Source organism: Dama dama, chromosome 15, assembly GCF_033118175.1.
Source record: "Dama dama isolate Ldn47 chromosome 15, ASM3311817v1, whole genome shotgun sequence".
In the NCBI taxonomy this organism is placed as follows: Eukaryota; Metazoa; Chordata; class Mammalia; order Artiodactyla; family Cervidae; genus Dama; species Dama dama.
In genome coordinates, this window is record NC_083695.1 from 63949587 (window position 1) to 63972760 (window position 23174).

A 23174-nucleotide genomic window follows, 5' to 3' on the forward strand; every position below is an offset into this window, starting at 1 on the left:
TGCATACAGATTTCTCAGGAGGCAGGTCAGGTGGTCTGGTATTCCCATCTCTTTAAGAATTTTCCACAGTTTGTTGTGATCCACACAGTCAAAGGCTTTGGCATAGTCAATAAAACAGAAGTAGATGTTTTTCTGGAACTCTCTACCTTTTTTGATGATCCAACTGATGTTGGCAATTTGATCTCTGGTTCCTCTGCCTTTTCTAAATCAAGCTTGAACATCTGGAAGTTCACGGTTCACGTGTTGCTGAAGCCTGGCTTGGAGAATTTTGAGCATTACTTTGCTAGCATGTGAGATGAGTGCAATTGTGCGGTAGTTTGAGCATTCTTTAGCACTGCCTTTCTTTGGGATTGGAATGAAAACTGACCTTTTCCAGTCCTGTGGCCACTGCTGAGTTTTCCAAATTTGCTGGCATATTGAGTGTAGCACTTCCACAGCATCATCTTTTAGGATTTGAAATAGCTCAACTGGAATTCCATCACCTCCACTAGCTTTGTTCATAGTGATGCTTCCTAAGGCCCACTTGACTTCGCATTCCAGGATGTCTGTCTCTAGGTGAGTGATCACACCATCGTGATTAACTGGGTCATGAAGATCTTTTTTGTACAGTTCTTCTGTGCATTCTTGCCACCTCTTCTTAAAATCTTCTGCTTCTTTTAGGTCCATACCATTTCTGTCCTTTATTGAGCCCATCTTTGCATGAAATGTTCCCTTGGTATCTCTAATTTTCTTGAAGAGATCTCTAGTCTTTCCCATTCTATTGTTTTCCTCTGTTTCAAATAGACAGCAACTCCAATTCTTAATGAGCACAATGTAGCCAAAAGATGACATTTCAGCTCCTTTGGAGCGAGTTGAGGTTAAGTACATAGTTCTGATCCATGAGCTATACATTAAAAAACTGATGAGACTTTAGGAAAATCTCTTTAGAAAACAAAAGTCCTTTTCCTCCCTTCTCCATGTTGCTACTTTAATTTTGAGCAAAATGGCTGGAGCTCCACCAGTCATTTTGGAACATGAGAAGAAATATGAGCAAAGGTAAGCAACAAAAGGGAAGAAACCTGGATCCCTGACAACCACGGAAACTTCATGCTTGCCCAGGACTTCCTACCCCTAGACATCTTTCATACAAAGAAATAATTTTATAAAAGGGAGTTTCCCTGGTGGCTCAGATAGTAAAGAATCTGCCTGCAATGCAGGAGAACTGGGTTTGATCCCTGGGTTGGGAAGATCCCCTGGAGAAGGGAATGATAATCCACTTCAGTATTCTTGCCTAGAGAATTGCATGGATAGAGGAGAATTTTATAAAAACTTCAACTATTTAAGTCATAACATACTTTAGTGGCTTACCCATACTTATGTAATAATTAAAACTCTCAAAGATTAATTTACATGATTGCTTTAAATATATTTGCATATTTAAATTAGAATTTGTACAAAAAACGAAAGCAGAATTCAAACTAGAATTAAACTAGAATCTGTGTGTTGGCATCTGTTATTTTTTTTGTCATTCAGTTTGTGATCTTCCTAGTTGTAGATATGATGGATTTTGGGTCAAAACGTGGACATTTTGGATATTATGTTATGGGTGGGGCTCTGTATCTTAATTAACTTCTGTTTTAGCCAGCCTCCTCTGACACTGCTCTGGAAGGGATGTGCACACCCCTGGCAGCACATCCCCGTTACTACCAGATGGTAATGAAAGCCCCAGTTCCCCACCCAGCCTCCATTGATAGTCCAGGGAGCAGCACTTTTTGTTACTGCTGGGTGGGGGTAGGAGCCAGCTCTCTGTAAGTGTGGGATGTATAAGGCAAACAGAACTTTTGTTCTTTGTGTCATTTCTAGAGTTTCTAGGTTGCTAGCCAATCTGCCTTCTTCTCTCCAGCTTTTAGAATCTCTCTCTCTCTCTCTGTCTTTCTATATATAGGCTTCCCAGGTGGCACTAGTGGTAAAGAAACTGCCTGCCAATGCAGGAGATCTAACAGACATGGGTTCAATTCCTGGGTGGGGAGGATCCCTGGAGGAGGCAATGGCAAGCAACTCCAGTACTCTGTGCCTGGAAAATCCCATGGACAGAGGAGGCTACAGTCCACAGGGTCGTAAAGAGTCAGATAGGACTGAAGTGACTTAGCACATGCGCATGTGTCCATACACACATGTATATAGTGTCCAGTTTTCAGTTGTACTTAAGCAACAGGAATATGGAAAAATATATCTACTCTATCTTCCTCGAAGCCTATATTTGTTTTATTACAGAGAAGCGTTGCTGAATCCCTCATGCTGCCATAACTGATAGTCTCTCTACTTTTCTCTTAAACATTTTTTCCTTCCCTCTACTTTTACAGTTTCTATTACTAGTTTAACTAATAATCATCCTCAATAATCTAAGCTAAAAATAGAATTTAAATGCATTCAAAACACACTAATTATCTCTTGGTGCATAACAAACCATACCAAAATTTTGTGGAATAAAATGACAACTGCTTTAAAATCACCTTGGATTCTCTGGGTCAAGAATTTGGACAGGGTACAGCAGAGATGGCTTATCTCTGGTTCATGATATCTGGGGTCACTGCTGGCAAAGCTTGGATAGTTGTGGGAGACTACTGGATGAGGTCCAGAATCATCTGTGGGTCTCTTCACTCACATGTCTGGTGGCTGGGCTGGGAATGCTTGAAGGTTGGGCTTAGTTGGACCTGTTAACTGGAATGTGGATGACGTGGTCTCTTCTTGTGGCTTAGCTTTCCTCACAGTATGGTAGCCTCAGTATGGTCAGATTTTTTCAGTGGTGGCTCAGGGCTTCAGGAAAGAGTATTCTAGTGGACAAGGCAAAACCTGAATGGCCTTTTTGGATCTAACCTTAAAAGCCATTTGGTGTTACTTTATTCCATTGGCTGAGATGTCCCCCTCCCCTTGACCTCTCTATGGAAGGGCTGTAAAAAAAATTGAGGCTGATTTTTTAAACTGCCACAAGATGTATAGAAACCTTGAGTATCTTTTATATAAAAAGTATAAAATAAATGTAAAAAAGTTTACAAACAGTGGCTTCAAAAAATTATTTTTCTTCTAGTATTTTCAATATTGGGCTTCCCTGGTGGCTCAGAAGGTAAAGAATCCTCCTGCAATGCAGGAGACCTGGGTTCAATTTGATCCCTTGGTTGGGAGTATCCCCTGAAGGAGGGCATGGCAGCCCACCCCAGTATTCTTGCCTGGAGAATCCCCATGGACCAGAGGAGCCTGGTGGGCTATAGTCCATGGAGTTGCCAAGAGTTGGACATGACTGAATGACATATGCATATACAAATACATGTACATATACAGTACATATTCAATATTATCTGCTAAGTACAAAGGCCAAATATAATGATAATTAATGAATTAATTTAAATATAATCAAAAGTTTTAACTGTTTTCTGAAATTTAGGTATTATTATAAAATTTATGTTATTATATTTTATAATAATATTTATAATTGTAGCTACCAATGTGAAGAATAAGTGTTGTGTTTAATACGTGTTATATCTAGACTTACATATATACAAAGGCAGGAGGAGAAGGGACCGACAGAGGATGACATGGTTGGATGGCATCACCAACTCAATGGACTTGAGTTTGAGCAAGCTCCAGGAGATGGTGAAGGATAGGGAAGCCTGGAGAGCTGCAATCCATGGGGTCTCAAAGAGTCAGACACGACTGAGAAACTGAACAACAATTGTTTCATATTGTTAAGTTTTCCTCAGATGCCACGTGCAACTGTTGTAAAAACTGTTAAATATTGGATATCAAGAGTTTAAGAAAGTGAACACTCTGCTTTATGACCTATTTTACTATTCAAAAACCTACCGTGGTCATGAAATTTGAGAAGAAAGATACATTGAGCTAAATATTTTCTTGCCTAATAATTTCTCCCACTCAAATGCTCCTCATGCTCTGAAGCGTTGTCCGTCTCTGACGTCAGCAGTGCCACAGTCCTCTCTTCTTCATTTGGACACAGGGTAGGGTGGCAGAGTGTTCCTCTGGTGCTTAAATGGCGTGACTCACAGCAGCAGCCATGCTAGATTGTGAATTGCTCAATGTCGTCACTGAGCACTGGGTCCTGAGTGACAGAAGTACCCATGTGATTTTTGCCAAATTTGTTATTTGTGGTTTTCTGGTTTCCGGGTCCCTCTAAGGTGCGGGACTAGAGCAGGGGCCCTTTGCCCAAGTTTGAAGGCGTTGCCACTTCTCTGGGAGCATGAACTTTCCAACTCTGTCTAATCACTCTCGCAGCTATCTCCACTTCTGAGTTTATAATCCAGGGAGCTTCTAGGAACATGAAGTTCTTTCAGTGGTGTTTCCACAGTAAATTTTGCCCCAGCTCTCAGGTTCAGAAGTTGATGGGATGCCAGTTTGACCCATAATGTGGAGCTCTGACATCTGGAGAGTGTGATCACACTTGGTACTCACAATGTTTCTTGACCTTTAGAGGTGAGTCATAGCTTCAGTTCGTTGAATTTTCTTATTCTAGGGGAAAGGGGATTCATTTAATCAAGCAGAACCCTTGTATCAGTGAGCCTAGACAACCTCCAAAACGTAAGGCCTCTATGTGTATTTATTCTCTAGAATGTCTTCTCCATATCTGAGAACTGTGGTCAGAATTCAGTCTAGAGATGATCTCAAGGTCTCTACCTCCTATTCGGAAGCTGTCTAGGGATTTCCTCCAGATAATATGTATGCAGTTCATACTTTACAGTCATAAAGATTTATTTGAATGAATACCCATATCTTTGGGAAAGAGCTCTTTCACTAGTCAGTCAGCTATAGAAGAGCTCAAAATGTGTTGTGTAGAGAGCATAATCTCTCTACCCCTCTTTCCCATTCATTAGTCAGATCCATATTTATCATTCACATCAGCATCAGTATTTGTAATTCATTTAAGTGTATACATTTATTCCTTTTTTTAAAACCTGGAAATGGTACCTGATGTTACTTTTCTCATGACTATTTACAACTAATTGTGGAGTAAATAATTTGTCCACATTAAAGACATCTAAGATCTCAGAAGGCAGTGGGTAGAAGCATTTGAATTTTGATTGAGGCTCTCTTAACAGTACACTGAAGATGACACCCAGATAATGTCTGTCTGATTATTCCTAGCAGTCTGATGCTAAAACCCAAGCCAATCTATAGAGTTTCCACATTTGGAATGACAGTTGTATAAATATTAGAGTATTTATATAACCATCCTGTATAAGTTAAATTATTTTAATATCCCTTCCATCCAAAAAATGTTTTAAATTTTAATATGTTTGTTGTTTTCAGTATTACAAATTGGAAAAATCTCTTAGCAAGTTTATGAATATGAAAATAATAGCTTATTAATGCCAGCTAACCACTGAATATATTTGATTTAACTTGTATTTTCGATTCTTCTCCCCATCTTATCTCTCTCCCTCTTTTCTGCCCTCTCTTCTCCCTCCCTTTTAAAACACATGTCAGATATTGTAGTGTTTTAAATGGAGTTCCTAACAACTTTATTCAGAGAACTGTAAATATGGACAATGGAAATTACCTACATGGAAAATGACTTATCATTTTTAGAGAATTTTTTTTTAAGTAGTTTCCTTTAACCTTACTGGGAGGAGAGTCTATGCAAAAATTTTCTTTCCTGGAGTAGTCATTTCTGAGTTGTTATGTCTGTTATGTTTCTTGCCAAAGTTCAGAAGGGCAATATCTTTCCTCAAGATGGTGTGATAATGGGATATTACATTGTTCTGATGTGAAGCAAAGCGGTAATACCCAAAGGTTAATTAAAATAGAGTTAACATGCTTTAAGGAAAAGGGCAAAGCCTTTTCCTTCCCTCTACTTTTAAGTCTTCCTGTTGCCGCCTACCACAGAGACTTGAAACAATAGAGTCAGCAAAAAGAATGATGTTTTTATGTTCATTCTTTTTTTTAAAAAATTTGTTCATTCTTCTGATATATCTTATTTTGTTTATTTAATGACCGTCTCCACCTTCTTCTACCTTGTGGATGGGTAAGAACTATTAAGTGCTTATTTTCCTAGTGGTGGTACCTTTGAAAACAGCCTCTCCTCCCCCACAGTTCCTTCATGAAAACTTTAGGCCAGTCAAATGAATTGCTATAGTGGTTTTTAATCCAAGGCAGTAATAGTGTGATAATCCCAAGGGAAACACTGCCTTTTGTTTCATGAATTTCGCTGGGTTACTGATAATCTTGATTCCTGATTTTTAGCAAGGGAGCAACTCTGACATCTCCATTTAGGGGCAATAATTGTAACTTTATTCTTTCCTTAGACTGATGACTGCACCTAGAAGATTTTCTTTTTATTTATTTATTTATTTATGTTTTATTAGTTGGAGGCTAATTACTTCACAACACTTCAGTGGGTTTTGTCATACATTGATATGAATCAGCCATAGAGTTACACGTATTCCCCAAGATTTTCTATCTAGCATTTCTTAGTATAATCTAATGGTGCCTCCATCATTAGGCTTATTTTCTACATTAAAAGGGAACTGAAAAGAGAAAAGATGTAGAATTGTGATCTTGGGCATGATTACTGGGTCATCAGAAACGTTGAAACACATAAGGACTGAGAGGAAGTGGTTAAAAGGGTCAAAAGCACACTATCAAAAACAAAAGGAAATAACTAGAGAAAAATGACTATGACTATTTATTAGAATAGTAACTGATGTAATTAAATGAATGTAGATTTTTTGGTTGCGGGATTAGTGGTAAGAAAATCACTGTAAGTAAGTACATGTTAAATATCATGCCTTGTCTAATTAAAAATTTTTTTGTGTGTGGTGGTAAACATGTAAATATCTTCCTAATTGAAAGAAACACACACAAAAATAGGGGCATTTCCTTCCGAAAAGTGTTTAAAAGTGGTATTGCTTCCTTTCTGTCTGGACTCCTCACGGTATCACCCTTTTAACTACAAGGTATTTTATATTCTTTTGATTTTCATAACAGCTTTGTTCAGTCAATAAGAGCTTGCTGATTATAAGGATGAGGAAACAGTTGAAGTGCCAAATGACCTGCTCAAATTGTCGTCATTCATAATTATTAGAACCAGGACTAGAACTTGTCTCCTCTCATTTTCCTTGTGCTCTCTCTACTGCTTAGACTCACAGAGATGTTTTCCAAGGTCCTTTCCAGTCACACGTTTCTTCACTTTTACTGAAGATATAAATGTATCATGATATTTTTATAGTCAGAGAGCGCTGTCCTAGATTTTAGATACAGACATTTGGAAACAGTGGAAGGCTGATGTGTTGGATGCTCTCTGCTTGCTCCACAGGCCACTGTTCCTCTTCCTCCACCCTGCTCTGTGCCATGTGAGACTGTCCAGAGTGAACTGCATCAAGGGGCATCCGATTAGGTTCAGCAGGAGATTAGGGGGATGGGCGAAGAGCGAGGTCAGGTATTTATTTATTCTTCTGCTCCTTCTCTGTGGGGCCAGAGCAGCAGTGGCTACGGTCCTTAACTGAAGGCATAGCAGATGCCATGGGTGCCTCCCCCAGGTTCCTTCAGCCCCCACCACCGCTGATGTACAGTGGTGGCTCCTTCCTGTGTAAACACCTGCCACTCTCTGCCTGAGGGCTTTTTCTGGCCATGGAAACATGCCTACTCTATGTTCAGGGCAGGCCAAAGGTGCTGGACAGTTGATAGTCTCAGGGAGCAGCCCTTGACCACTGTTGTATGGGAATTGGTGGGTAAAAATCCCCATATCTTCTCCCCTGGGTTGGGACAACTCTAAGCCGTGTTCTTCATCATCTCCTATGTCCCCATGGAGACTGAGCCACATTTGCACTCAGGGGCAATCTCTGCCAATCAGTGCACACTGTCTTGGCCTCCTTCCCTGCCCTCTCTCTTACCCATCCCTTTCCAGGACCTCCTGGGATTGCTTCCAAATAAACTACTTGTGCTGAAATCCTACTCCTGAGAATGGCTTTTGGGGGACCCCAACCCAAAGTAGAAGCCACCGTTCTTGTCAAGCAACTGTCCTCTGTAGCCATCATTACTTTGTGGGTTCCAGGAACCTCTTCCTTCCTCCCACTGCCCCTTCGGGCCAAGCATAATCATGGACACCCATCTTTGCTACTCCCAGAGTGAGTTACTGCTTTTGTACACACAGCTGCAAAATAGGTTGCAATGTATGCCAGGTGACTAAACAATGGATATTCTTTTAGATAGGAAGAAAATGAGAATAAGAAAAGTGAACGTGTAGCAGTCTTCAGAAGAATACTTCAAATTCTAGAATTTTTGGAGATATATTGTGAGATAATTAAATGATTGACAGCAACGCTAGTCAGGCCAGCAGGGATTATAATGCAATCGCCACAATAATGTCAATAAAGGTATCAGGGTCATCTATGGGGTGCTCTTCAAGGTGATTGCTGTTTGAAGAAGAGCTGGTTCTGTCCTGTCTGTGCTTTTTGGAGGCAGAGTTCTTGGAATTCCTCCGTAGTCCTATCTGATGACATGCTAACCTCATACTTCTTAGTTACAGCAAAGCTTCTCCACACTCAGATGCCTGATGTGCTTCATTTCATGTCTCATATAATGTTATTTATACTCAATTGTAGGAAAAGAATTTTTTAAACATCAATAAAAATTTGGAGGGACTGCTAGGTAGGGATTTGATTTCTTGTGTGCCCTGGTTGAGAATTCCCATGTGAGGTATTTTAGAGGACATAAAATGAGTAATAATCTGTCCTTTTCCTGCAGAACTCCAAATCTAGTAGTGATAGAGTGTGGAGGGAGGACTGATGGGAAATTTAGGGTGGGAAGGAGTGACAACACCAGTGTAAAGTGGCGGGATGCTTTGTTAAGGTGTTAGTTATTGTGAGTCCCCAGTCCCGTCCTAGCTTGTTGTTGAAATTGCACAAGGCGCCCTGAAGCAATAGAGTAATCGGGATAGAGTAATAGAGTGGAGAAGGCAATGGCAACCCACTCCAGTACTCTTGCCTGGAAAATCCAACGGACAGAGGAGCCTGGTAGGCTGCAGTCCACGGGGTCGTGAAGAGTCAGACACGAGTGATCAACTTAACTTTCACTTTTCACTTTCATGCATTGGAGAAGGAAATGGCAACCCACTCCAGTGTTCTTGCCGGGAGAATCCCAGGGATGGGGAAGCCTGGTGGGCTGCCATCTGTGGGGTTGCACAGAGTCGGACATAACTGAAGCGACTTAGCAGCAGAGTAACAGAGTAATAAGGGGGTAAACCTCTGAGGGCCAGGGAAGAGTGGAAATTCTGGAGCACTGGGGAGGGGATGGAGGTTGGTGGGTAGTGGGTGCCCTTGCTTGTTCTGTGGTTGTATCCTGGTCAACAGGATGGTCATATGGTGTCTTACGGAGACTCTACTCTAGACACCAGCGCTTCCAGCAAAGATGAAGCCCCCTCACTAGACTACCTTCATCCCCACTCAGCAATGGAGCAGAAAGCCTGTCATGTTTCAGGGTTGGGCAACAAGAATTTCAAAAAGGCTCGAAGCAGAGAAGAGATTAGGAGTCCTCCCCCTATTTTCTGATACATTCACTTCTCCCTGATTGTGATGTAAACCAGGGAGGTAAGGGGATTCCAGTAATGATTGTGATCGACTTTCTTGCCAGCTCAGAGGGAACCAAGATGGGCTTAAGTTAATATAAAGAAAATGAAGGTAGCAAAACTTCTTAGGTACCTAAACATGATGGTTTAAGAAGGAATCTTCTCCGTGCTTAAATAACCAAAACAAAAAGCAGAGAATGACAGGGGCTGGCACTATGGGAAGCTATGGGATTTAGCATAGCTGTGATAAACCATGGTGTACTATTTTCTGTTTGGGAGCAGTCTCTTTTTCACAGGGCTTTTTTCCAGCTAGGCAGAGGAAGGAACTGGAGGGAAGTTAAGTAGAGAAGGGGAAAGAATTCTTTTTCCTCATTGATCCTCTTCTAACTTACTCCCTTTTTATAACACAAAGCACGATAACATAAACTGTACATGTGGTAGATAGTTATATGTTAGCCCCTGGAGCAGGGGCCCCTATGAAATTTCCATTTTTCCCGGAAAAAATTAAGGTGAATGGTTGTGTGGGTAGGCTTCGAGACATTTTCTATATGTAGTCTGTATATCCTTAATTCTAAAACATGTGATAAAAACAGATTTTTAATGTTCTGGAAGTGCAAGGCATTAAACAAGTGCTGTTACTTGGCGACTTCCCTTGTACTTCAGTTGGTAAAGAATCCACCTGTAAGACAGGAGACCGGGGTTCGATTCCTGGGTTGGGAAGATCCCCTGGAGAAGCTAATGGCAACCCACTCCAGTACTATGGCTTGGGAAATCCTATGGACAGAGGAGCCTGGTGGGCTATTGTCCATGGCTAGAGTCAGACATGACTTAGCGACTAACCCACCACCAAGTTACTTGACACTTTGAGAGGAGAATTATGCTCTCAGAATTTGGAGGAGCTTGGAAGCCTTTAAAAATTTAAGGTTTGAACTAGACCTTGAAGGATGAGCTGGGATAACCACACAATTAATAATCTCAAAAGTAGAAAAATCACTGTTATCTTTCTCTACTCTTTATTTTTTCAGGCTCTGCTGGCCTGGAATGGATGAAGGGCCTAATGTAAAGGAGCACAGGATGCCTAACTTTGGCCTTGTCTCCAGTTTGTCACGCCCACGAAGCTCTGCAGAGGCAGAGACATTGACAGCAACATGAATACCTCTTGCTTCAGACTGGCCTGGTATTGTGGGCTATTATTGTCTTCAAAAAATGAGTGTGTGAGCCACCATGTTAAAGTCTTGAGCGTAAGACTTTAGAAGCCATGTGTTCTTTAAGAATGTCTCCTGCCTCCTAGCACTAGCAGTGTCCTGAATTAGAAACTTATGTCCTTGGCAGTCTTTGATTGCTTAGCAAGTATGGTCCAGCACTTAGGGTCGGTTAAGTGTGGTGAATTTTTCTTAAGTACAACTTGTCTCCTTCTCAGAGCTACTTTAAGTTCCCCAGGCAATGTTCCCATATGAGGGTGGTCGTCTGGAGAAGCACGGGCCTTCTCCTCCCTTTTTTATTATTTTTTTCAGGTTCTGGAACCAGCAGTCAGTTCTCCTTGCTGCCCTCCCCTGGCCCCAGAGTTTGTGACTTCTCCCCGGAGACACTTACTGGAAACTTTTTGAGCCAGTGAGGCTTTTTTCCTTTAGACCAATGGGAATATTGTGTGTCATGGATGAAAAGATTTGAGTACTACCATTATCGCATAGAGTCTATGTAACAAGACTGTTTCCGTGTCTTGGCATAGAGCCTGAGTTAACTTTGCTTTGCTGGATGTAGGGACAATGAATTCTGTTTGAAAAAGAAATCATGTGTAACAAATACTTTTGCAAAACCATGTCCTTTTAGCAGTTATTTTAGTAAAGATGTCCTTCAGCATTAGTTTCAGTACAACAAATGCATTTAAACACCTATACAATGCTTAACAACATATTTTTTTTAAATCAACTTTTAATTTTAGAATAGTTTTTGATTTACAGAAAAGTTGTAAAGACTGTACAGAGACTACTCATATACTCCATATCCAGTTTCCTCTATTATCTTAGTGTGATCGATTTGTTATAATCACCCCTACTCTTGCCTGTCTGTAACCTTCCACTCCCACAATGAGAACCCTCACTCATGTTGACATCTGTTTACATAATTGTCCAATGCCAGGATACAGATGTAGTAGTATATGAACTATGAACCCATATCCCCGTGGGAAACAGCTGTATCAACAGAGTCATATGTTTTTGTATGGTTCCTTTTGCCTTTTGTTTTACAAACTTCACTCGTTTCCAAAGTGACTCAGGGCAGTACCCTTTTTCCTACTCTCTTCAGTGAGGTTCTTTCATACATTTATAATACAGTTAGATTCTTTTGTCATAACTGACATTCCATTCAGGGATCCCTTAACCTCATGGATGATTTCTTTTTTTAACTGTGTACATTGTTTCATTCTTTGTCCTTTAAAGTTCCACAGATTTTGACAAATACTGTAACGTATTCCATCATGATAGTATCATACTGAATAGTTTCACCACTTAAAAAAATCCCCTGAGCTTCACTTATTCAAGACCTCCTTCCACCCCAATGGATCTAGGGCAGCCACTGATCTGTTTACCATCTCTATCTAAATTTAACATTTTAAAAATATTTTAAAATTAAATTTCTTTAAATAGTTGGAGATTTTATAGATCAAATGGGTTTCCCAGGTGGCTCTAGCAGTAAAGAACCTACCTACCAGTGCAGGAGATGTAAGAGACACGGGTTCGACTGGGTCGGGAAGATCCCCTGGAGGAGGACATGGCAACCCACTCAACTATTCTTGCCTGGAGAATCCCATGAACAGTGGAGCCTGGTGGGCCACGTCCTTAGGGTCACAAAGAGTTGGACGTGACTGAAGTGACTTAGCACAGCACATAAATCAATTGGACTTTTATAGATAGTACTTTCTTTAGAAGTGAATATCTTTGACCTTAAAGATAGTATGTTTTTTGTTGTTTGTGTTTAGTTGCTAGGTCATGTCCAACTCTTTGCAACCCCATGGACTGTAGCCCACCAGGCTCTTATGCCCATGGGATTTCCCAGGTAACATTACTGGAGTGGGTTGCCATTTTCTTTCCCACGGGATCTTCCTGACCCAGGGATTTGAACCTGTGGCTTCTGCCACGTCTCCTGCATTGCAGGCAGATTCTTTAACCACTGAGCCACTGGGGAAGCCCAAAGATATTATAGCTGTTATCAGTTATTATACCTGAAACTCATGGATTTGGGGCTGACTTCTTGAAGTAACAGTACAATTTTATCATTTTTAATGAAGGAACATTTCACTCATTACATCTGAAAACCTCTGAGACATTTAGAGGAATCAGGATACTTTAAGTGGGAGTAGAAGGATGAAAGAGGTAAAGGGGATGTTTCAACAGAAAATGTAAGAGATTTCAGCACATGCAGGAGAAGTGACGGGTAGCTGTAGCTCAGAATAGAGTGGTTATGAATCAGTTGTTCAATACTTGCTGTAAACAGAGACTTTATCAAGTACTGGGATCAGGTTAGGCATTTACCTGTAGTTCAGGATCTTTATTTTAATTCTTCAGATTCCTTGTTGAGTGTCTGATCTGCTTGATTTTAATGTGCCATGTGCTCGAAGCGTGCCTTCTTCTGGTGCAACTGTTTGGTCATGTACTTCCCCTTTGGAAGAGCTGGCCCCATTCTGCAACATTCAAGGGCTTCCCTGAACTCAGACTTCAGGGCATTCCTCCCTGACTTCCAAGGCCACTTGCTTATCCTTGAAAGAAAAAGGCATGAGTGACCCTGAGTCATACTTCACTCCCCAACCCCCTATTTCAGCATGCCCCTAGTCCCGCAGTTGCTGTTGAATATGTAAAATCACAGCAAGTTTGGGGAAGGGAGGTAGAGAGGTCCTATGTACTGGAGGAGGGAAGAGACTTCTATTCTCTTCAGAACAGAACTTCTGTTCTCTTCTCAACTGAAGTGGCCAGGGGGTTACTTCTGAAAAATAAATGGAAGATATTAGAGCGGGGAAAGGTAAGGGACACAAGAAGAGAAGACAATATTTTATTTAATCCGAACCATATACCTAGCGTATAAGTGAAGAGGAAAGGAACGGAAACTTGGTGAGTGCTAACTATGTGCTGGGGTCTCTGTTGGGAGTTCTTATGTATTTATTTCCTCCTTTCCCCTACTATGACTCTGTGAAGTAGATTTTTTAAAGAAAACTTCAGTTCACAGATAAACAGTTTCAGAGAAGCTCACCAACTTGTCTCATTTCACACAGTGAGGATTTAAACTTAGATCTCCTTAACTCTAAAGCCCTGGCAGCACATTAAAATGACTGAGTCCTTAAAGAGAAATCCTTGCTTGAACCTTAGACCAAATTCCAATCTCTGACAATGAGGATGGGCATTAGTGTTTTTAAAGCACCGCCAGTGATAACAATATGTGTAATGTGCAGCTGGGGTTGAGAACCCTGGCTCTGCTCTGAGCAGAGCTTTTCCTAGTACTCAGTCGGTCAATCGTGTATGACTCTTTGTGACCCCCATGAACTGTAGCCCACCAGGCTTCTCTGTCCATGGGATTCTCCAGCAAGAATACTGGAATGGGTTGCCATGCCCTCCTCCAGGGGACTCTTCCTGGTCTTCTGCGTTGCAGGCATATTCTTTACCACTGAGCCAGTACCTTTCCTACTCCTCTCCTAAAAGAAGGGAAGGGGCATTTTCTGAGCCAGTGTGCATTCTAAATACTCCCAGAGTACTTTTAGATCCACTCCATGCCCTGTTTCCTACCCCTCACTGTGGTTCTTATCATCTCTGAATACCTATTCGCAGGCAGATGGAGTGGGGGAAGAGGTTATTATCAATGATAGAGAACTACAAATATGATTGAGTTAATCTAATCCATGTTTTTTTTTAATAAGACATGTGCATATGGTACTGATAGACTGTCAAAGTACAGTATCAGATACTGGCAAGAAACTATAATGATGGATATATGTCATTATATTTTTGTCAAAACCTGTAGAATGTCCAGGCTTTCCCTGGTGGCTCAGATGGTAAAGAGTCTACCTGCAATGCGGGACACCCTGGTTTGATCCCTGGGTCAGGAAGATCCCCTAGAGAAGGGAATGGCTATGCACTGCAGTATTCTTGCCTGGAGAATTCCGTGGACAGAGGAGCCTGGCAGGCTACAGTCTATGGAGTTGGCAAAGAGTCAGACATGACTGAGCAACTAACATACATACGCATAGAATGTACAACATCAAGAGTGAACTCTAATATAAGCTATGGACTTTGGGTGATAATGATGTATCAGTGTAGGCTCATCAGTGGTAACCAATGTATCACTCTGATGGGAGATAGCAAGCAAGGCTGTGGCAGTGACAGAATTATATATGGGAAACTTCTGTACTCTCTGTTCACTTTTGCTGTGAACCTAAAACTGTTCTAAAAAATAAAAGTCCATTAAAAGTGAAAGAAAATAGTGTCACGAAAATTTGATATGATTTTCAAAAGCTGCTGGCAAATTTTGTTTGTTGAATATTCTTACAGCAAATACCAAGTAGTATTGACTTAGAATCTTGGTTTATAGCAGGTATAAGAAGATGGGATTTGGGTGTATTCCTGGTGGGAAAAAAATTTATAAATTCTTAAGATTAGATTTTAAGAAGAACTAAAGAGCCTCTTGATGAAAGTGAAAGAGGAGAGTGAAAAAGTTGGCTTAAAACTCAACATTCAGAAAACTAAGATCATGGCATCTGGTCCCATCACTTCATGGCAAATAGATGGGGACATAATGGAAACAGTGACGGACTTTATTTTGGGGGGCTCCAAAATCACTGCAGATGGTGACTGCAGCCATGAAATTAAAAGATGCTTGCTCCTTGGAAGAAAAGTTATGACAAACCTAGATAGCATATTGAAAAGCAGAGACATTACTTTGCCAACAAAGGTCTGTCTAGTCAAAGCTATGGTTATTCTAGTAGTCATGTATGGAGGTGAGAGTTGGACTACAAAGAAAGCTAGGCGCTGAAGAATTGATGCTTTTGAAGGATCTCCAACCAGTCCATCCTAAAGGAAATCAGTCCTGAATATTCATTGGAAGGACTGATGCTGAAGCTGAAACTCCAATACCTTGGCTACCTGATGCGAAGAACTGACTCCTTGGAAAAGACCCTGATGCTGGGAAAGATTGAAGGTGGGAGGAGAAGGGGACAACAGAGAATGAGATGGTTGGATGGCATCACCAACTCAATGGACGTGAGTTTGAGTAAGCTCCTGGAGTTGGTGATGGACAGGGAAGCCTGGCGTGCTAAAGTCCATGGGGTCGCAAAGAGTTGGACATGACTAAGCGACTGAACTGAACTGAACTGAAGGTTAGATTTGTTAATTGCCATACAGCATTTAACCTTTTACCTCATGTTTCTTGAAGTATGATTTACCATGTCTAGAACATCCTTATCAGATATAAAACCCCATCCTTTTGCAGTCTCCTATTAGCCTTGAAACCAGCCACAAGTAAGAACTGTTTAATATCAAAATGACATAATATGTTGAACACTGTGTCAAATGTTATGAAGAACATTTTGGTACATTCAAAAATAATAAAAACTGAAAAAAAATAATAAAAACTGCATAGATAAATACAGGCATTCTTGGAATTGGGGAAACATGTCATTTTGCACAATAGTTACCCTGGCCATTTCTTTTAAGATACATAAAAAAGCAGAGTACCTCCTTTCATGAGTTTTATCAATAGACTTTTGTTTTAGTGGAGGATTAGAAACAATGTCAAGACCGGAATGCCCATTCTCTACCCTATCCCACCAGCTACCCCTGCCCCCCAGATGCAGACACTACCATCATTACTCTGTCTGATTAATGTTATTCCTATTTGGTCACTGTTAGGTGTATGGAAAGTGCCTCAAGTAGTCAGAACACACTGTGGATATTGCATGTTGGATAGAGTATATAGTCCTTTTAAATTTCTACATCTAATATTATGTTCCACAAAGAAATCTAAGAAAATCCTGATATAGCTGCCTGATTACTGTGCAGCAGGAAAAAAAAAATGCATAGTGAATATACTTTTCTGGCTTATGGTGGTGTAACAACTTTTTAGCTTTGACCAGTTTGTTGTTCAATTACTTTTATTTTTCAAATGAATCTTACAAATAACTCTTTCATCTGACTATTTGCTTCTTAATGAAATGTTGAGGCTTCAAATTATAGCAATTAAAAAAACCCAGCTGAACCTTGTCCTCTTTCAACCCCCAAACTGATTTTACATGTGGCTACTGTCTCAGTAAATATTAAATCATGTCTTTAAAACTCTGGAACAATTCCCTGATAAAACTATTGCATATCATCAGTTTCCTAGTTTATCTTTTATTGCAAAAATCTCGAACATACAAAATGGAGAAAATAGTAAATCAAATCCCCATGTACCCACTATCCAACTTCAACAATTATCACTTCATCTATAATCTTGTTTTATTTATACCTAATCTACTACTCCTTTTTGAAGCTAGTCTCAGACTTTTGTAGATATTTCAGCATGTATTTCCAAAAGATATGTACTTTTGAAAAATTATAACCACAATATTATATGTATATTTAAAAATAACAGCTCTTTAATATTATATAATATCCAGTGTTCAAATTTCTTCAGTTGTCCTGAGGTTTCTTTTAAATTGATTTAAATCAGGATTTCAAGGCCCAGTTTCTGCATTTTCTTGGTATATCTTTTAAATTTCTTTTAGTCTATAGGTGCCCCATCCTCTTTTTTCTTCCCTGCAACTTCCTTGTTAAAGAAATTGAGTTATTTTATAGTGTTTCCTCCAGATCAAGTTTTACTGATTGCATTCCTATGGTGCCTTTTAACTTGGTTTTCAGTGTCCCCAGGCCTCCTGTGAGCTGGTAGTTAGATCTAGAAGCTTCAATATTGGCAAGACTGCTTCAGAAGTTGTGCTATATACCTCCATTAGAAGGTTGTCAATGAATTTTCGTACCTACCTTTATGATATAAGCAATCATTGGTGATTATGCTAGGTTCATTCCTTTTTTTTTTTTTTTTTGCAGGGAGGGTGTTTGCACAATGGTTATACTCAAATTTTTTTCTTTAATTATCTGGAATATTTGAGGGAGAAACTTCTCCTCATCAACTATTTGGCCCTTCTATTGGTGCAGTTTATGCAGCAAAGGCAGATTGAGTGTTGCTATTTTCCTTTTTTATTTACCTTTTTTTTGGAATAATGAATTGGTTCCAAAGGTGAACAATGATTTCTTTATAGTACCATCATGAATATGTGAGTGTCAACATATCTAATGTGTTTCAATACATTGCAGTCATTATTTATTATTGCCACTCAAATTTTTTATTACTTTGGCCAGTAGGAGCCACTTGAAGTTGTCTCCTGAGTCCTTTTGGAATGACCCTAGTAGTTTTAGATAGTGTCCTTTATTTCTGGTATGATAAAATGTTTCAATCTCATCTTACACACTTCCTGCCTCAGACTTGGAATTTGCCCTCTTTCCAAAGAGCCTAGGTTCATTTTCGTGTATAACACTAGCGATCACTATCTTATGCTAGGGTAGAAGATAATAATTTATTAAAGACTTAGGAATGAGCTCTGTGGATATTTGGGAGAATAGCACTGTAGGCAGAAAGAACAGCAACTGCAGAGACTCTGAGGCTAGAGCAGAGGCAACATGAAGAGAACAGTGGAAAGTCAGAGAGGTGATGGGCAGCAAGCCAGATAGGAACTGGTTTATGCTTGGAGTGAGATGGGAGCCACTGGAAGGTTTTGAGCAGAAGAGTGATATGCTTGGTTTGGTTTTAACTGAATCACTGTGAGTACTGGGTACGGAATGACTGAGCAGGATTTAGAGCAGAGTCTGGGAGACCAGTGGGAAGGCTATCATAATAAACCAGATGCAAGATGATGTGGCTTGGCCCAGTGTGGAAGCATTGGGGGTAATGAGAAGAGGTCATGTTCTGGAAGGGGCTGTCCTTGACATGTTCAGATGCTTGTCTATTTCTCCCACATAACCTCTCACTCACTGTGGATCTTGATCATTTTTTTCTCCTTCTAGCTTTGACAGTCTTTTTTCCATCCTATAGTTCACAGGATATTTTGTAGACATGTTCTTTTTGAAACATTTCTCTGAAACAATGATGCCCAGACAGTCATAAACCCATTAAAAAATTGTTGATTTTTACAGATATATCATCACAGCAATTAAAAACAATTTTACCACAATAGGACAAATACCAAACTAATATTTCTTATTAGAAATCTTGGTATCTGGAAAAGGCAATCATGGATTCTCATTTAGTATAACTAGTTTTTACTATAAATGGCAAATGCTCTAACTCTGAAACCTTTAGTAAGGTAAAGAAAGAGTCTTGTGTGACTCAGATTTATTAAAGCATTAAACTTTTTTTTGGGGGGGTGGGCGGGCACTGTGCCATATGGCATTAGGATCTTAGTTCCCTGACCAGGAATCAAACCCGTGCCCCCTGCAATGGAAGCATGGAGGCCTAACCACTGGACCACCAGGAAAGTCCAGCATGAAAAATTATTGAGCACATAATATGCTGCTGAGCATTGTGCAAATAACAGAAACGCCTAAACTGAAAAAAAAAAAAAAAAGCCCCTGCCTTTATTAAAGTATGATTAAAAGTATAGTGGAGAATATATTTTGTATAGAGTAAAAAACAGCCTTTAATGGTCACAAATTTAATAGCTATGGAATATATTTGGAAGTAAAATGATGTAGCTCAGCTGGTAAAGAATCCACCTGCAACGCAGGAGACTCTGGTTCGATTCCTGGGTCGGGAAGATCCCCTGGAGAAGGGATAAGCTATCCACTCCAGTATTCTTGGGCTTCCCTGGTGGCTCAGATGGTAAAGAATCTGCCTACAATGCGGGGGGCCTGGGTTCAATCCCTGGGTTGGGAAGAGTCCCTGGAGAAGAGACAGCTACTCACTCCAGTATTCTGGCCTGGAGAATTCCATGGACTGTACAGTCGGTGAGGTTGCAAAGAGTCAGACATGAATGAGCAACTTTTCACTTTCACTTTCAAAATGTCTTATGGTATAACTGATTTTAGACACAAATTTTCATGCGGAAGAAACAATGTAGAAAAAGCATAAACTACAAATTAGTGAAATCAGATTTATGTTCTGCTTGGCAGCTATTTATTAACTCAACCATTCATCAAAAACCTACTGAGCACCTGCACTGTGGGAGAAACTGTATCAGGTGCTGGAGAACATGGTAGCAAGTAAGAGAGACCAGCTCGCTGCTCTCAAAGTGAACATGAACTTGTAGCTTAACATCTCCACATCTCTATCCTCGCTTAGATGTCAGGTCTCTTTCAAACCTAAAATGCTAAAGTTTGTGACAGCCTCGTGGAGGGAGAAGGTGCCCAAACAGGCAGTCTTAAGACTTGGGAACTTACCTTCCTTTGGGTTGTCGCTTATCCTGACTCCAAAATAACTTCATAGACACAGTGTTGGTTTTTTTTTAATGCTTTGGTCAGTTTTTCGTCTGTATTCGGGTTATCTTGGTGAAGCCTGGGTGTGGCAATTCCTGCCTATAAGACTTCAGAGGTAGGAGGTGAAGGTTTGGAAAAGGTAGACAGCTTGCATCAGCACAGCTAGACAGCTGTTCTCAGCAAGCAGCCTTCTCTGCTGTCCCACCCTGCCTTCCGACCAATACCACGGTTTCTCCCGCGCCGCGTCCTTTGCTTGGGTGACCCGTTGCTCTTCTGGAGTAATGAGCTCCAAAAAGGGATTGCTCATCAGGGAACCAGAAGTGATCGGATTTATGGGACCAGAAGAACTGTTCTTGAGTCCCATCGTTTTTCCAGTGGGTATCAAGGTAACAAGTTTCTTGTTAGCTTGCTTCAAAATTGCAAAAAGTAAATCGCTTTTTATTTGCTTGCAGCCAAGATACATTTTTCAAGGGGGGGAATGGATTTCTGTATCAAAGAGAGGGAAAATCTGAAGAGAGATCTGAAAACACATTGCCTCAAGATACAAAAAGTTACAGCCCGGGCAAGCTTCAGGGGAATGAGCTGCTGAACTCCTCGGCAAGTATCCTTTCAGTCAATGAAAAAGACATAGGGTTTGAGGTTCCTTCCGAAACGGGGCAGGCTAATTTAGCCCCTCCCACGAGCCCGAGGGTCTGTTATATCTCTGTTCCTTGAGTACCTCTTTCACTGAGACCGACAACAGCAAGCAGAGGCTGAAAAATAAAGAGCAAAGAGGAAGAAAACAAAAGCTGCCAAATATGGAAGATAGAAGGGGTAAGAGCAAAACTGATTTGATCTGAATCCTTAAGACCAGGAAAAAAATAAAAATAAAAAAGGAAAAAAGGAATTCAAAAGCCCAGACCAAAAGCAAGTACTTGAAAGAGCAAGAGGCAAAAAGCCCTATATACACTTTCCCACCCTCTCCTTCCGAGAGGAGGCAAAGAGAAAAAACTTTGGGGAATATTTTACAAAGCCAAGCTCCAGGGTTACAGTCAAGGGTGACTCTTGAGCAAGCTGGAGCGGCTCATAAATATTCATGAGCAATTGGTATTCAGATCTGGTTTTTTAGAGGCAAAAGACTTCTTCCGTCCCCTCACAGTTTAGGAGGCAGCTGCCTCTTTTGCAGTCCAGAGTCGTCTTGCTTCGGGTCAGTACCTCACCGCGTTTGCTGGAAGATGCTGGGCTGTGTGTGTAGATTTGCTTTGTTCTCGAATTTCCTGTGTGCTTTCCTGTTGTGAAATTAGCAAAGGCTTCTCTGCCTGGAATTAGACAGAGAAGTTAATGTGGCAAGAGGCTGTCTCAACAGGACCCCAGAGTATGTCTTGCAAAAGGCTAAACGTTTCTTGGGAGGTGTGGGGGAGTGTGCATGAGTATGGGGCGTGAGGGGAGGGAACGGCTGTAGTCTCCAAGAACAGTTTTATCTTTAAAAAGTAAGGCTTATCTGACTGACTGACTTTAGATTCTGCCTAAAAACTACAAGAGCAGCCTGGTTTGCACAGATGGTGTGCGGTCTCTGTCTTTTACCTCTTTTGGGCATTTTCTGCCAGGACAGAGAACACGGAGAAGCCAGCTGCTTGCCAGCCCATGGGAGCCAGGAAGAATGTCTGCAGCAGTGTGCTTGTGTAGGATTGCAAACCTTCATCACCTCCGGTTTCTAAGATCCCCACGTGTTTTTATCACATAGAACATGGAGGAATGGGATGAGTAGCCAATAGAGTTCTTAACAATGATAAAAATGATAGCTGTTAATATTTTCGTCTTTCCTCTGTGCTGGGAGCCGTCCTAAGCGACTCCCCGCGATTTATAAGGTGAGTGCTATCATCATCCTCATTTCCCAGATGATGGAGTTGATGTAGTGAGAGAGTAGCTTGCCTTGGCATCACACAGTAAGTGGTGAATTTGGATGCAGGTGATGGACACAGAGTCCAGGGGGCTATTTCGCCATTCTGTTGCTCCAATTCAAAGTCTCCTGCTACTGCCCTGACACTGTCGATTAGGGTTTGCAAATCTTTGAAGCTACTGGGGAAATGATATTGATGAAATCTCAAGTCTGGGAAGCAATCTGCATTTGCTATCAAGTTTACATGCATTTTCCCTCATTTGGTGCCTATGGCCAGTCTCTAGGGTAGAATCCAGGCATTTTTATTATTGCCTTTTATGAAAGGGCAATTACTGCCTTTTATGACTGAAGCCAGGAAGGGTTAGATGACAGGAGTCACACAGCTAGTTTTCAAAAGTCCACAGCAGACTGTCTCCTGCCTCTGGTTTCCCTTCTAACCTGCAGATGGAGCTGAGTCATCTTGGAACTTCTGTCCCCACCCCCAGACACTTTTAGTTCCTCAAGGGACTTGGGGAGTGTCCTTCCTCCTTCTAGACTGTTGCAAGACACTTGTCTCTGCCTTTAAGGCTGGTTTAGCTCTCCTTCCCGTTTAATCTGGAACCAAGCTGCTCTGATTTGAATCCAGCTCCACCGTTTACTTTAAGCCTCAGTCTCCTCATCTTTAAAATGGAGAGAATAATGTTATCTACCTTACAGGGTGCTGTGAGGACTAAATGAGGGTTCTCAGGCAGGGTTCTCAGAACAGGGCCAGATGTATATAGTATGTGCTCAATAAATGTTAGCTGTTGTGATCACTCCTTGGTTTGTCTTGGTTGTTAGTCCCTCCTCGAAGCCTCCTCCAACCCTTTGAGCCTTATATTAGCCGTCTGTTGGATGTTTCTACTACCTCCGTACTCACACCTAAGGTGGCACTTGTCATACCTGTCCACATTCCTGCTTTCTGCATCCCTTCCCAACCTCCCCCGACTGTAATTTCTTTATTCACCTTTGGATCCACAGTGTCAGGCACAGTGTTTAGCACATAAAGGGTGCTCAATAAATAGTAAGCAAAGTGACATTATTTTAGTTGATATTCATCCAAGTGTCAGTAGGCTGGTTTTCAAGGGGACCTCTGAGTTTGCAGTAGAGTCCTGCTGGTACAAACAGCTCTTTTGTACAGTATGTAAAGATACCCCTCTAAGTGAATACACTGAGAATCAAAATGCATCTCTTCTAGGTGGGTGATCCTCAGAGCTGATGTGACCCTATGCTAGCTAGG

The 23174-nt window shown here is 40.9% G+C and overlaps 1 long non-coding RNA gene across 1 annotated transcript; it reads right to left on the minus strand.

Annotated features, from left to right (window-relative positions):
- Positions 1-3827: 3827 nt before the first annotated feature.
- Positions 3828-20302, minus strand: LOC133070283 (uncharacterized). The gene is made up of 3 exons (XR_009696121.1): positions 20002-20302; positions 13084-13531; positions 3828-4500 (listed from the first exon to the last, which is right to left on the minus strand). It is a non-coding gene; the product is annotated as an uncharacterized LOC133070283 (long non-coding RNA).
- Positions 20303-23174: the final 2872 nt, after the last annotated feature.